This window comes from Jaculus jaculus, chromosome 20 (genome assembly GCF_020740685.1).
Source record: "Jaculus jaculus isolate mJacJac1 chromosome 20, mJacJac1.mat.Y.cur, whole genome shotgun sequence".
Lineage (NCBI taxonomy): Eukaryota > Metazoa > Chordata > Mammalia > Rodentia > Dipodidae > Jaculus > Jaculus jaculus.
Window position 1 is genome coordinate 26,812,299 of NC_059121.1, and position 13,846 is coordinate 26,826,144.

General features: G+C 38.4%; 1 protein-coding gene across 1 annotated transcript in view; it reads left to right on the top strand.

Moving 5' to 3' along the window:
• Window positions 1-13,846, top strand: part of Hcn1 (hyperpolarization activated cyclic nucleotide gated potassium channel 1) — a 276,271-nt gene that overhangs the window by 56,432 nt on the left and 205,993 nt on the right. The window lies entirely within an intron of this gene.

Below are 13,846 nucleotides of genomic sequence, written 5' to 3' on the forward strand. Positions count from 1 at the left end.
GTTGGGTGAGCAATATGAAATCAAGAAATTTCAGAGCTACGAAAAAGAGTCAGGAAGAATTTCATACAAGTCACTTCCAGGTAATTTTATCTCAGTTTTCAAATGTGAATGACTCAGTTTGTATGGCTGTTTTAATAACTAAAGAGAAAATGCAAGTGAAAGTGTGTAAATTCTAAATTTGAAGTTTAGAGTATATTATCATAGGATGTAATTAGCCTGTCAAGCTAATTTTCTGATTCTTTCATGGGATCTTGAAAAGAATGGAACTTTACCTTCACAGTGTTTGTTTGTTTATTTATTTATTTATTTATTTATTTATTTATTTATTTATTTATTTATTTATTTTAGAAAGAGCGAGACAGAGAAGAGGGAGAGAGAGAAAGAGAGAGAATTGGCACACCAGAGCCTCAGCCAGCCCAATTGAACTGCTGATGCTTTCGGCACCTAGTGGGCATGTGTGACCTTGCACTTGCCTCACCTTTGTTCATCTGGATTACATGGGATCTGGAGAATTGAACATGGGTCCTTAGGCTTCACAAGCAAGTGCCTTGACCACTAAGCCATCTCCTTAGCCCTTGGACAGTATTCTTGATCATGCAGGAGACTGAACAGGATTAGGACTGTGTCAGTGTGTACTCTGAAATTCACAATCCAGGAGCTGTCACTGCCAAAGAATATATGGCAGTGAATCAATGAACTTTGTAAGGGTGACAATTTCTCAGTGTGGAATCTAGCCTCTGTTGCATGAGATTCACAATATTGAGGAGAAGGATAAATGTTCAGTCCTACTCCGGATAGAATGACAATGTACTATGCATAGTTAAATGCTGAAGCTTTGATAATTCTGTACAACTTAAAAAAGTTTCCCTATTTTATTTAGTCTGAAATTTAGAAAAGAATAGCTTAGAACACGTTTACCCTCATAATTTATTCTCCTCCTTACCCCTGCAGACATTTATCAAAGAAGCTAAACCATTTTCCAGTGACAGTGATTGCCAATGGTTGCATGTTGAGAAAGGAATTGAAGCATTTCTGTGTGTGTGATCTTTTAGGCCTGCTGGAAACATTTTCTTTAGAATAATATACAGCATGCACAGATTCATGGTAATCTATGTATTCTCTCCCTCGTCTGCAAGGTCAGGTTATGAATAATAGATTTTCAAAGTTCTAAGGGACTAAGTTTCTTCTCTCAGATAGTTATTTTTAACCTTTTAATTTATTTAATTATTTTGATTAATTAATTTATTTATTAATTTATTTTTGAGGTAGGGTTTCCCTCTAGCCCAGGCTGACCTGGAATTCCCTAAGTATTCTCAGGGTGGCCTTGAACTCACTGTGATCCTCCTAACTCTGCCTCCCGAGTGCTGGGATTAAAGGCAGTGTCACCATGCCTAGCAACATTTTTATTTTTATTTTATTTATCTATTTATGTGTGTGTGTGTGTGTGTGTGTGTGTGTGTGTGTGTGTGTGTATGTGGGAGAGAGAGAGAGAGAGAGAAAGAAAGAGAGAGAGGGAGAGAATGGGTTGCTCCAGGCCCTCAAGCCACTGCAAACGAACTCCAGATGTGTTCACCCTTTTGTGCATCTGGCTTATGTGGGTCCTGGGGAATTGAATCTGGGTCCTTTGGCTTTGTTGGCAAATGCCTTAACCACTAAGCCATCTCTTCAGCCCCCTCTCAGATATTTTTTAAAGGAATTGTGACATTAGTGACTAACATTTCACTGTTCACTCTTCACTGTTCGTGGTTCCAGGGATCCTTAGCTTTAAGAACAGCCTGTGACATCTCGGACCAACCAGGTTAAAAATCACATCTAAATGTGACATTTTTACAGCATATATTCCATGGACATATTTCCAAAATAATTCTCTAATGTTTTTCTTAAAGAAATAACTGGTCAAACACATGTTTTCTAGTAAATATTATTTTACAGCTCAGCTGTGCTAAGGATGCTATTGTTACATATCAGATACTGCAACATAAATCCAGGTTTCCTAGTGTTCAGGCCAGTCCAGTATCTCTAACTGTGTAAACTTTGAGTTGTTAATTATAACAGGAGATGCTTAATATTTCACTGTAAGTGTTATACAGGCAAAGCTGTCTCTGTGGCTTCTTACAGCAATGATCTATGACTTGTTTCCATTAAACAGTCAACATAGGGGGCTGGAGAAATGGCATAGTCATTAAGGCACTTGCCTGTGAAGCCTCAGGACCCAGGCTTGATTCTCCAGATCCCATGTAAGCCAGACATACAAAGGTGAGGCAATCACAAGGTCGCCCCTCTGTGTCTATCTCTCTCTCATGCTCTATAAGCATAAAATTAGAAGTTAAAAAAGTAACAGTCAACATGGGTATCACATCTTCTACCATCTCCAAATGTGTCACATGACCTCATCCATCCTCAAAAATGTCAAAACTTCCAAGTTCATTTACTTGGAGAAATTGGCTTATTAGCTCTTACAGGAGCTTGAGAACAGAGAGAAGACTGAGGGTGGCCTGGATGAGTCACAAAATCTTTTGAGTATTCTTTGATAAGCTTGGATCTATTCAAAGCAAATTCTCAGACCATTTTGATATTTTTATTTTCTCTCTTCTGCATATGTTTGGGCCCAGACAGCCTTCTACTGAATGATGCCAGGGTGAAGCAAATGTGCCCTATTTTTTTTTTCCTATGGTATCATCATTGCATTGTTTATGCATTCACTAGCTCATTCATGCTTCTTTTTACTGAATAAATTTGTTGGAGATTCACAGTGTATGGCATATATATGATTCACAAGAATGCAGGAAAAAAAAGCTCCTATTTGTAAATAGCTGAAATTAGGTGATCTAAAAAGTTGTTTCAAATAATGTACTATGGAAGGGGAAACTATGGAGCTCTCTGTGAGAATGCACCATAACTTGGGAGGCCAGTGGAGGCTTCTTCCAGGAAGCTATAGGTGAACTGAGACTTACAAGGAGGGTAGGAATGGGATTCTGGTGGAAAGAAAGACGTCATGACCAATGACATAGATCTTAAGAAAAAATGCTGGATGAGGGCTGGAGAGATGGCTTAGCGGTTAAGCACTTGCCTGTGAAGCCTAAGGACCCTGGTTCGAGGCTCGGTTCCCCAGGTCCCACATTAGCCAGATGCACAAGGGGGCGCACGCGTCTGGAGTTTGTTTGCAGAGGCTGGAAGCCCTGGCGCGCCCATTCTCTCTCTCTCTCCCTCTATCTGTCTTTCTCTCTGTGTCTGTCGCTCTCAAATAAATAAATAAATAAAAATTAAATAATATATATATTTAAAAAAATGCTGGATGAATGTTTTCAGGATACTTAAGTGCATACATAATTGGGTAGATAGAAAGGAGGTTGGAAATCTAAGTTGGCATTCTGAAAGTCAAATTAAAGTCTTTATATCAAAGACAATAATTTAATCTTTTAAAATATCTTAGGCAACAATAAAGAAATATTTAACATACATGCAGTGTTGGCTGCAAAGCCACCTACTATTCTAAGCCTTCAAGTATCAATTTAAGCCCTCAAGCCACCCTAGGAACAAGGCCATGCTATTTTCATAAACAAATGAAGAACCTACGGTACAGAGAGATGAACAGTTTGTCTAAGTTCCATACCTGTTCTACAAGAGCGGCAGGATTTCAGTATATGCCACCATTCAAAGCCTGAGCAAATGCGTGATCCTTTTACTGTCCTTACTTACATACGACTGAAAATACCACAGACACAATTCAGAAAAAGAGGTAGGTAGGTTCCCATTAAGTGGAATGTACCTTGATTTGTCCAAGAGAGAAGTCACTAAAGTAGTCTTTATTTTTACTGAATTTTAAAAAGTGAATCCATTCTAATAGGATTCCAAATTGGTCCACTAATGGAAGTAATAATTTCCAACTTCAAGACAGATTTAAAATGAGTTTAATAATTCATTAATTATGAATGAACGTAATTTAATTACCTAGCCTCTACCCTAAAAGCAATCCCACTGCTTAAGTTTTAGATTTTCCACCTATCAAATACAGAACAAGGTTATGAATATGATTTTATTAGAATTCTTTTACAGGGAGATTTATTATACTTGAAGTCTCAGGGACCATTGAAATACAAGGATTTAAACTACCACATCTTTGAAATAATATTTTATTTACTTAGTTGCAAGCAGAGAGACAGACAGATGATAGATAGATAGATGATATATATATAGATAGGCAGATAGATAGATAGATAGATAGATAGATAGATAGATAGATAGATAGATAGATGATAGATAGAGTATGGATGCACCAGGGCCTCTAATCACTGCAAACAAACTTCACATGCATGTGCCACTTTGTGCATTTCTCTTTACACGTTACCTGGGTACTGGAGAATCATACTGGGATCATTAATCTTTGCAGGCAAGTGCCTTAACTGCTCAGCCTTTTCTTGAGCCATAAACAACCACATCTTAACTATGACTAATAATAATAAATTTCCATATTAGAATCCATTACTTTTGTGTAAACTTTATTTTTCAAGCAATTTATAATTAAAGGTAAGTGCTTAAGTACTTACAATTACAAAATATACTTATGACTCTTGGACTATTAATAAGCAATATGAACACAATTATATCTTTAGTGATCTTGGAATCTGAGCTTACTCCAATTTATAGAAACTTGTCTTATTTCCCAGAATATGGTTGGTTACCTAAGTGAATATTCTATGTTAGCTTAAATGCATTTTCTTAAATGTTCTACAGTGGCCAGTTAGGTCAAAGTCAATTAATAGTGCTTGTTGTTATTTTGTTACTTACAATATTCTCATGTTGTGACTGTCCATATTAGTTATTTTTGACTGAGGGTAGTAAAACCCAACAATAATTTTGGCTTTTTCCATTTTTCCTCTCAATTCCATCAGAGTTTACAAAATTTACATTTGAAAGTTGTTACTAGTTTCAATGTCTAGTTAAGATTGTTTTGTCCTCTTGAAGTATTATTCCCATTGCCAATGGCACATGGCAGTTTTCATATATGATGTCCACTTTGTTAAGTCATAATATAGCTCTCCATCTCCAACTAATTACTATATAGGATACTTTCATATTTAATTTCCTATTTGTATGTTTAAAAATGAATTTCTTTTAAAAAATATTTTATTTATTTATTTATTTATTTGACAGAGAAAGAGGGAAAGAGAAAGAGAAAGAATGGGAATGCCAGGGCATCCAGCCACTGCAAACAAACTCCATACACATGTGCTCCTTTGTGCATCTGGCTAACATAGGTCTTGGGGAACTGGACCTGGGTCCTTTGGCTTTGCAGGCAAATGCCTTAAGTACTAAACAAACCCTCCAGCCCTAAAAATGAATTTCTTTTTGAGGCCCTATACTTCTTACTCTCATTTATCATCAACTCAACAAGCCTCTGCTGTTTCACTGAGATACTTAAACCATTTATATTTAATATTATTATTGATATAGTTGACAGGTGCCTCTTTTTTAAAATTTTTGTTCATTTTTATTTATTTATCTATCTGAGAGTGACATAGAGTGAAAGAGGCAGATAGAGAGACAGAGAGAGAATGGGCACACCAGGGCTTCCAGCCACTGCAAATGGATTACCGACAAATGCACCCCCTTGTACATCTGGCTAATGTGGGTCCTGGGGAATCCAGCCTCAAAACAGGCTCCTTAGGCTTCACAGGCAAGCACTTAACTGCTAAGCTGTCTCTCCAGCCCATGTGCCTCTTTTTATCTGTCTTCCCTTTTTATATATTTGCTTTCTTTTAATATCTATGGGATATAATTTTATCTGTGTAATTGTTTTACTAGGTGTCTCATTTTCCCCTCAGTTCTTAGTCTGGGATTTATAATGTACATATTTGGTTTGTCACAGTCTACTTTTAAATAATATTATGCCCTTTTACATGTAATATACAGATGTTAAAAGAATGTTTCCATGGACTTCCTTCTGGTCATTATGCTATTGTTATTACAGAATTTATTTGTAAGTTTAAATTCTTTAATTTGATTTATGAGCAAATTTTATATATTTACATGAGGTATTTTTAATTATTTATTTATTTTTATTTGTAAGCAGAGAGAGATAAAAAAAAAGAGAGGGAGGAGAGAGAAAAAGAGAGAGAGAGAGAGAAATAGAGAAAGAGAGAAAGAAATACAATGGGCTTGCCAGGGCCTCTGGCAGCTGCAAACGAACTCTAGATGCATGCTCCACTTTGTGCATCTGGCTGTACGTGAGTAATGGGGAATTGAACCCAGGTCACTAGGCCTTGCAGGAAGCACCTTACCACTAAGCCATCTCTCCATCCCAACCCAAGATTAATCTTGATTATAATCTCTTCCTTATGGTGAACTCTATTTTTCCAAGGAGTCCCTTTTCAATTTTGATATCTCTCTACTTTTTTTTTTCTTCTGTTTTTGGCAAGAAAAATTGTAAAACACATTTTCAGTCATAATGGTTCCCATCACGAGCCATTATTACATTTCACTTAGTGAATATCAGATTTTAATTTTCTATTTACTTTCACTATTAGCCATGTTTTATGATTACACTAGCTAAACTGTCCTTTGGCTGACAAATACCCATCACTCCGTTGCTCCGGTCTTAGTTTATTCACGTCTGAGTAGAACAGGTGGCTGGTTTTCAGTGGCTGCTCCATGAGCTTCATTCCCCTGATACATGGTGGCCTGATGGTGCACTGTGTCCTACTTCATGAAAGCAAACAATCTGGGCCCCTTTCAAGTCACTTATTATTTAAAATATTTGTAAAAGTATGCAATTATATTACCTTCAGTGTTGGATAATTAGGAATCAGTTTTCTACTATTAGCCATTCAATTCATGTTGGCAATTCATGTCTCTTGATGAGAGTGTCTACCAAAATCCAGAAAACGTGTCAACCACTTCTGAGTAGCCTTTGTCCCTTGCTCACATCCTTCTTGGTGATCTCAAAGAAGACATTCGTTTGAAGGACACATGAAAAAGTGTATAATTAGGACTAATGAAATAGTAATTACCAGAGTTACATGGTTTGACACTGTGTGGTAAAGCCAAACCAAGCCACAATAAAACCCAATAATCATAATAATTAGACTCATTAAGTTGCCCTACATTGGATTTTACTTTCTTTAATTTTTAGGATCTCATTAGTAAACTGTCATAGTCCTGTTAATGATGTTTTTTATAGTCTGGAGATGTGTGAGTCACAAAAAATATTCAGTGACATTAGGAAGACACCAGTTTGTTCATGTTTTTATGTTTTGTTTTGTTAAGTTTGACTCTATATAAATACAGACTGGAGTTTATCGAGTCAAATCTATTATATCAAGTAGTAAAAAATCAGGGCTGTAGAGCTGTTTCAGTGGTTAAAGGTCCTTGCTTGCAAAGGTTAATGGCCTGGGATTTATTCCCCTGGACCCACATAAATCTGGATATACAAAGTGGCATGTACATCTGAATTTGTATGGTACTAGGCCATAGTGCACCCATCTCCTGTTCATTCTCTTTCTCTCTTTCCACGGAGCACCCATTCTCTCATCCTCTCTCTCTTTCTTCTCTGCATACATACATACCTGCATGCATACATACATACAAACATACATACATAAATGGAGAGAATCACAATGGATAAAACAGAAGGTGCCTAACATTCTGGTGCATTGCATGCTCCTGACATTGTGGTGTTTTCTGTAGGTGGTAATCAGAGAGGCTCCAAGTTGGCTTGTTCTCCGTTGTATTGTTCCAACCCATATGTTATTCACTTTGTATCTACTTTGCTATAGATCCCCTATATAATATTTGCTACATTTCAATACAAATTATGTAAAACTTTACAAATTAACTCAGATTATTTTTGACACTTTGTCACTGAGTGATTATTAAACTATTCTTCTTTTAAGAAATTCCATACTTTGAATTATGTTATGACATCTCTCATAAGGATAATGAACAGTTCTTTGCCACACGAGTAAATTATATTCCTTTATATTCATTTCACCTGTTAGTTATTAGTCATAGATAAAAATACACAGTCTATGTATATACACATATACATACCCGTATACATATATAACATTACCTTGTACTTTCAATTAAATGTTCTTAGAAGCTATTGTATTTTTTCTCAAAGCATATATAGAGTGCAAAGTACATAGAGGTTATTTTTGTATTGTTTGGTTTTTGTTTCTCTGGTACTAAGATTGAATGCTGAACACATACTCTACCATTAAACTACATAGCCAGACCCATGATAGCTTCTTATTTTGACTATTAATGACTTTAACAATGTGCCACCTTCTCTAATGTTACCATGTCTTACAGTAGAAGAGCCACAATCAACTATCCATGAAAAACTCCCTTGTTTCTCCATATCCTTCAAAAGGCTTAACATGGCTGAACTTGGGCGACAGAGGAACATTTGGAGTGATGGCTCACTGTAAAATAAAGCATGCTGATGAGAAAGAATACTGCACATCTCTTTCACATGCTACAAACTGATCACACACAGTGACATCCAGACTGTTCTAGGAAAAACATGACATGTGTGTCTTAGGAAAGGAGACATTACTGATAATCAGACAGGAGTTTTGCTGGTGACTTAGAATGATAAGTGGCTGAATTTTCAGGTTCTACATTCTAATGTCACTTACTAGAAAGAAACCTGTCATCGCTAAGGTGGAAAGCACAAGGTGGAATCAGAATTATCAGAATGATAGAATTGTATTCCTTCCTGCCTGAAGGCATAACTGTATTACTGTGCATTGCCTCTGAGGTGTCTGATTTGAGAAATATAGTTAATGTACAAGTGCAGGCAAAGCAGTGTGCATGTGTATGTGTTGTACAAGATAAGCATGTAGAAAAAAAATCTATGAAAGGTAAATGTATATAAACCTCAGCTTTTTTGTGAGGTTGTTTGCTGATTCTTTTTCCCCAAAATTGGACTTGTGAATCTGAATCATGGGATAATAGCTTTCTAATGATGTCTAATAAAATCAAAATGTATTAACATGACTATGACCCTAAGCGATCTGGACTCTACCTATCTCCCCTCACATTGCTTGTGGTATCTTCTCTTCAGATAATTCTTTAGGTTCACTAGATTTATTTCAGTTCTGTAAGCTTGTTTCACAACATATATATATAGAGAGAGAATATATACATACATGTATCCTCCTTCATCTTATCCTAAAAGTTATGTCCTCTGGAAGCTTGCTTCTTCCTTAGAAGAATAGATAGATGATAGATAGATAGATTATAGATAGAGATATAGATACAGATGTAGATTACTTCATCTTATTTTAAAAGTGATATCCTCGGGAAGCAATTTCCTTCAGTTAAATTTGCTATCAGGGCTTAGTGGCATTCAAAATGGTTTTATTTCTGTGTTTACTATTACGTTGTTCTGTGTCCCGCCACCCTGAAGTTAGCATGTTTGCAGTTGATCTGTGCTGAGTATCAGGGCTGATACAGTTCCTGCCACATGGCAAGGGCGCAGGAGAGATTGTTGAAGCAGGTTTTCTGGAAGCAGGACTGTTAGTGGTAGCATATTAGTGGATTTCCACATGCATATATACAATATTGGTCTAGTTAGCTGTGTACTTACTTTCAACAAAGACCTGTCTCATGTTTATTTGCAATTGAAATCATAAGTGCTTCATTACTATCATATAACTGACAAGTAATACAAATAGGTTATATCAATATACATATAAATGGTTTGATTTTTTTTCTGTTTCTTATGAGCACTGTGATCTATGAAGACCTTATTTCCCTAACAATATAATAGAAGTCAGAATGGATGATAAGGAAAGGATGGAGTCAGTTAGTTTCTCTTTGAGTGCAGGAAAGTTTCTGAACCCAGGTTATGCCATATAGAAGGACATTTATGCCCTGTGTGCCTACGTCATGTTTAATTTTCTACTTATTCTAATAATTATGCTTTCTATGGCTGACCTGGAATTCACTATGTAGTCTCAGGGTGGCCTTGAACTCACAGCGATCCTTCCACCTCTTCATTTTTCATTTTCTTAAAAAGTTTTCACTGTCTGGCTAAGAATGTTTTCGACTGTATAATTCTAGAGGTGGAAATTTCAATTAGACCCCTTCATGTTTTCCCCCTTCACATCTGAACAGCAGCATAGACTCTCCCAGACAAGATGTGGAGGCACACTGAGTTGGCTGGTGCACACAATGAGGTAAGTAGGAAGGACCAAGTTCACTTGCCTTTCTCAAATGCTGTAGGAAGAAGTAAGCATTCATTCCCCCCTTAAGTGCGTGTGAAGATACTTTAATATGAGTATGCAGCCACTGCTTGAGATGGCTCCCTCTTATTAGATCAAACAATTCCCTGAGTGAGTGAGCTATAGTGTTTTAGCCAGTAGGCTCTGGGGAGAAAGGAGGAAGGAGCATGGGTATTCTCAGCCTCTCCCTTGAGAGCCGCTGGTTCCTGCCCAGAAGTCTCTCCCTCCCCAGAGATGACTCAGCATCAGGACTCCCGTAGCCAGCCCAAGATGCTGTCCAAACTGAGCTCAGTAGGTCTTCCTTTTCTGCTGGTCCACATACCATATTTTTATTCTTTTAATATTTTATTTTTACTTATTTATTTGACAACCCTGGGCACGCCATGGCAAATGAATTCTAGACTCATGTACCACTTTGTGCGTCTGTCTTATGTGGGTCCTGGGGAATCAAACCTGGGTCCTTTGGCTTTGCAGGCAAGTGCCTTATCTACTAATCCATCTCTCCAGCCCCCCACCCCCCCCCACACACACCTAATTTCTTATCCCCAGGTTACAATCCTGAGTCCATGCATTCCACAGTTCTCCACACTTTTGCCTGTGTTCTGTGGTACTTAAGAGCTTCACTAAAAAAATTCCTCTGGCCTGCAACTCCTCTTTAAATAGTCCATTCATTTTGTTTACCTTTTGAACCCACCTGAAATCCCATGTGAGGATTTCAGGTCCCATACCGCCTTTGCAGGTAGTGGCTTTCCTCTTTCCTCTTGATGACTCCTGTGTCTGCAAATCATGTGGCTGACTTCTTGGTCCTCCTTTGTTTTCAGTGACAGACCATTTCCCTCTCTGTGTTGCATTTCTTACTTTATTCTCATGTCCACGGTCTCCATGAGGCCCTGAGGCCCTTTTAAAAGTAGATCTGAGCTGTGCATGATTATGCACGCCTTTAATCCCAGCACTTGGGAGGTGGAGGTAGGAGGATCTCTCTGAGTTCGAGCACAGCCTGAGACTATGCAGTGCATTCCAAGTCAGCAGGGGCTAGAGTGAGAACTTACCACAAAAAAAAAAAAAAAAAAAAAAAAATTGGAGCCTGACTACTTCTGTACAATGTTGCCATCATCACAGTCTACTTGTGTTCTTAGAACCCAGCTGAAGAATTTTCTTTACTTCTTACCTGGATTCTCTTATCTTAAAGAGAATTTTTTTGAGAATCTAAGGCAAATAAATTGTCATCCCATGACTCAGGCGCTGTATGGCCTCTCAGCCCATGGAGGGTCTCATGAGGTCTTGAGTTTGACTTTACATCACCTCTTGGACCTCACCTAGATTAAACAGATTTATTCATATATTTTTATTTATTTAAGACAGAGAAAGGGGGAGAGAGAGGAGAATAGGCACATCAAGACCTCTAACTGCTGCAAATAAACTCCAGATGCATGTGCTACCATGTGCATCTGGCTTATGTGGGTCCTGGTAAATCAAACCTGGATCCTTAGGTTTTGCAGGCATGTGCTTAACCTCTAAGCCATCCCTCCAGTCCTAAATTTATTTTTGACAGGTACTTTGTGTCAGCAGCAGGAAGGGAACTTATCCAGAAAACTAGTACTGAGAAGTGGGGCTGTTGAACCAATCAAACTGACTCTGTCATGAATGCCTTAGTCTTCTGGACCTGGTATGATGGAAGAATGTGCAAGGATTTGAAACTTTGGGCCAGAGAGGATTTACAGCGCAGAGCTTAATGGATTATTCTAGTGAAAGTTTGGAAGAATAGAAAACCCAGAGAAATGTGGGTTGTGGCTGCTTGATTTATGATGTTCTGGTGTGTGTGTGTGTGGGGGGGGTTCGGAAATAGACTCTATTGGAGAATGAGCTTGAGGCAGTCCATGTGATAGTCATGTGATACTCTGGCAAAAAATCTGGTTGCATTCTTATTGTGTTCTGAGAACTTGAATGAATTTGGATTGAAAAGTCATGGATTCATGTGTATGGCAGAGGAAATTTTAAGACAGACATGTATTGAGTACTTGACAGTGTTTGTCTTAGCTGCACTGATTAAGTTCTTGTGAAAGAGAGAAAAATCAGAGGAGGAAAATGTGAAAAATATAAAGTTTGACACATAAAGCATACAAAAAAGGTAAAATCCCAGGCTCAGAGGTTTCAGTAGCTGCCAGCTATAAGTGGTGGAGTTTACCACCATTAATGTGAAATATATTGCACTAGGTCAGTGATGCTCAAGGCTCAAGATAAGAATTGGAATTATTTTTATTTTTTTTTGACAACTTCCATAATTGTAAACAATATCCCATGGTAATTCCCTCCCTCCCCCAGCTTTTGCCTTGGACAGTCCATTCTCCATCATATCCCCCCCCCCTCAATCAGTCTCTCTTTTGTTTTGATATCATTATCTTTTCCTCCTACTATGATGGTCTTGTGTAGGTAGTGTCAGGCACTCTGAGGTCATGGATATCCAGGGCATTTTGGGTCTGGAGGAATATGTTGTAAGGAGTCCTACCCTTCCTTTGGCTCTGACATTCTTTCTGCCACCTCTTCCACAATGGACCCTGAGCCTTGGAAGGTGTGATAGAAATATTTCGGTGCTAAGCACTCCTCTGTCACTTCTTCTCAGCACCATGGTGCCTCTGAGTCATTCCAAAGTCATTGCCATCTGAAAAGAGAAGGTTATTTAACCAAAATGAGGGTAGAATTAATATATGGGTATGAACATTAAGAGAACTACTTACTGGGTAGTTTGGTGGACACAGTATATACATTTAGCCAGAAACCAGCAGACATTACACCCCTAGGGCTCATGACTACCCCTGTTGTAGGTTTTCAGTATCTGGGATATATTCATTCCCATGAAGCAGGCCTCCAGTCCTATTAGAGAGCGGTTGGTTTCCCCCACAATAGATGTGCCACTATTGCACTCATTAGCTCATTTGGCCTAGATGGCCAAATATAAGGCTTACAGTGTCCACTCTTGAGTCCCTTCACTGGCGATTTCTCTCTCTCCCATTGAACTGCATGCAGCATGGCTTTTTTTTTTTCCAGCTTTCTGTCAGCTGGTCTACATGGAAGAAGTTTTCAGTTCAGCTCCAGCAGGATTTCTCAGTGACCTTGCAGCCCAAGTATGTGGAGTCTTCATCAGTAGGGTCTTGCCATCTATTCCTGGTGGGAAACCAAGGGCCTTGGAAATGGCCTGTAATGTTTGTGAGGCACTAGGGACCTCCCTGGCCAAAAACTCATTGGAAATTATCCCACCCCTGGCACTGAAAATTTTCGAGTAACAATTTTTGGCTTCTGAATTCTTTAGAAAGGCAAAGACTGGAAGGGAGAATGTTGAAGGACGTCTCTTCTCTCCATGATCAGCACACACAGAAGCTGCTTCTGCTACCTCCAATAGGTGCTGTGCTCTCTCCTGATCTTACACAGAACTTGTCTGCCAGGAGCACATGACACTGGCTTTACAAGCAGGGAAATTCAAAAGCGATCACTGACTTTTCTACCATGGTACTAGAGAACCACTGGGCTAAGCCAGGTGAGGGAAGGGCAGGATCCCTGGAAGGAGACACTCAGACACCATGGCAAGCAGCTGTGAAAATGAAACATAAATTGCAACC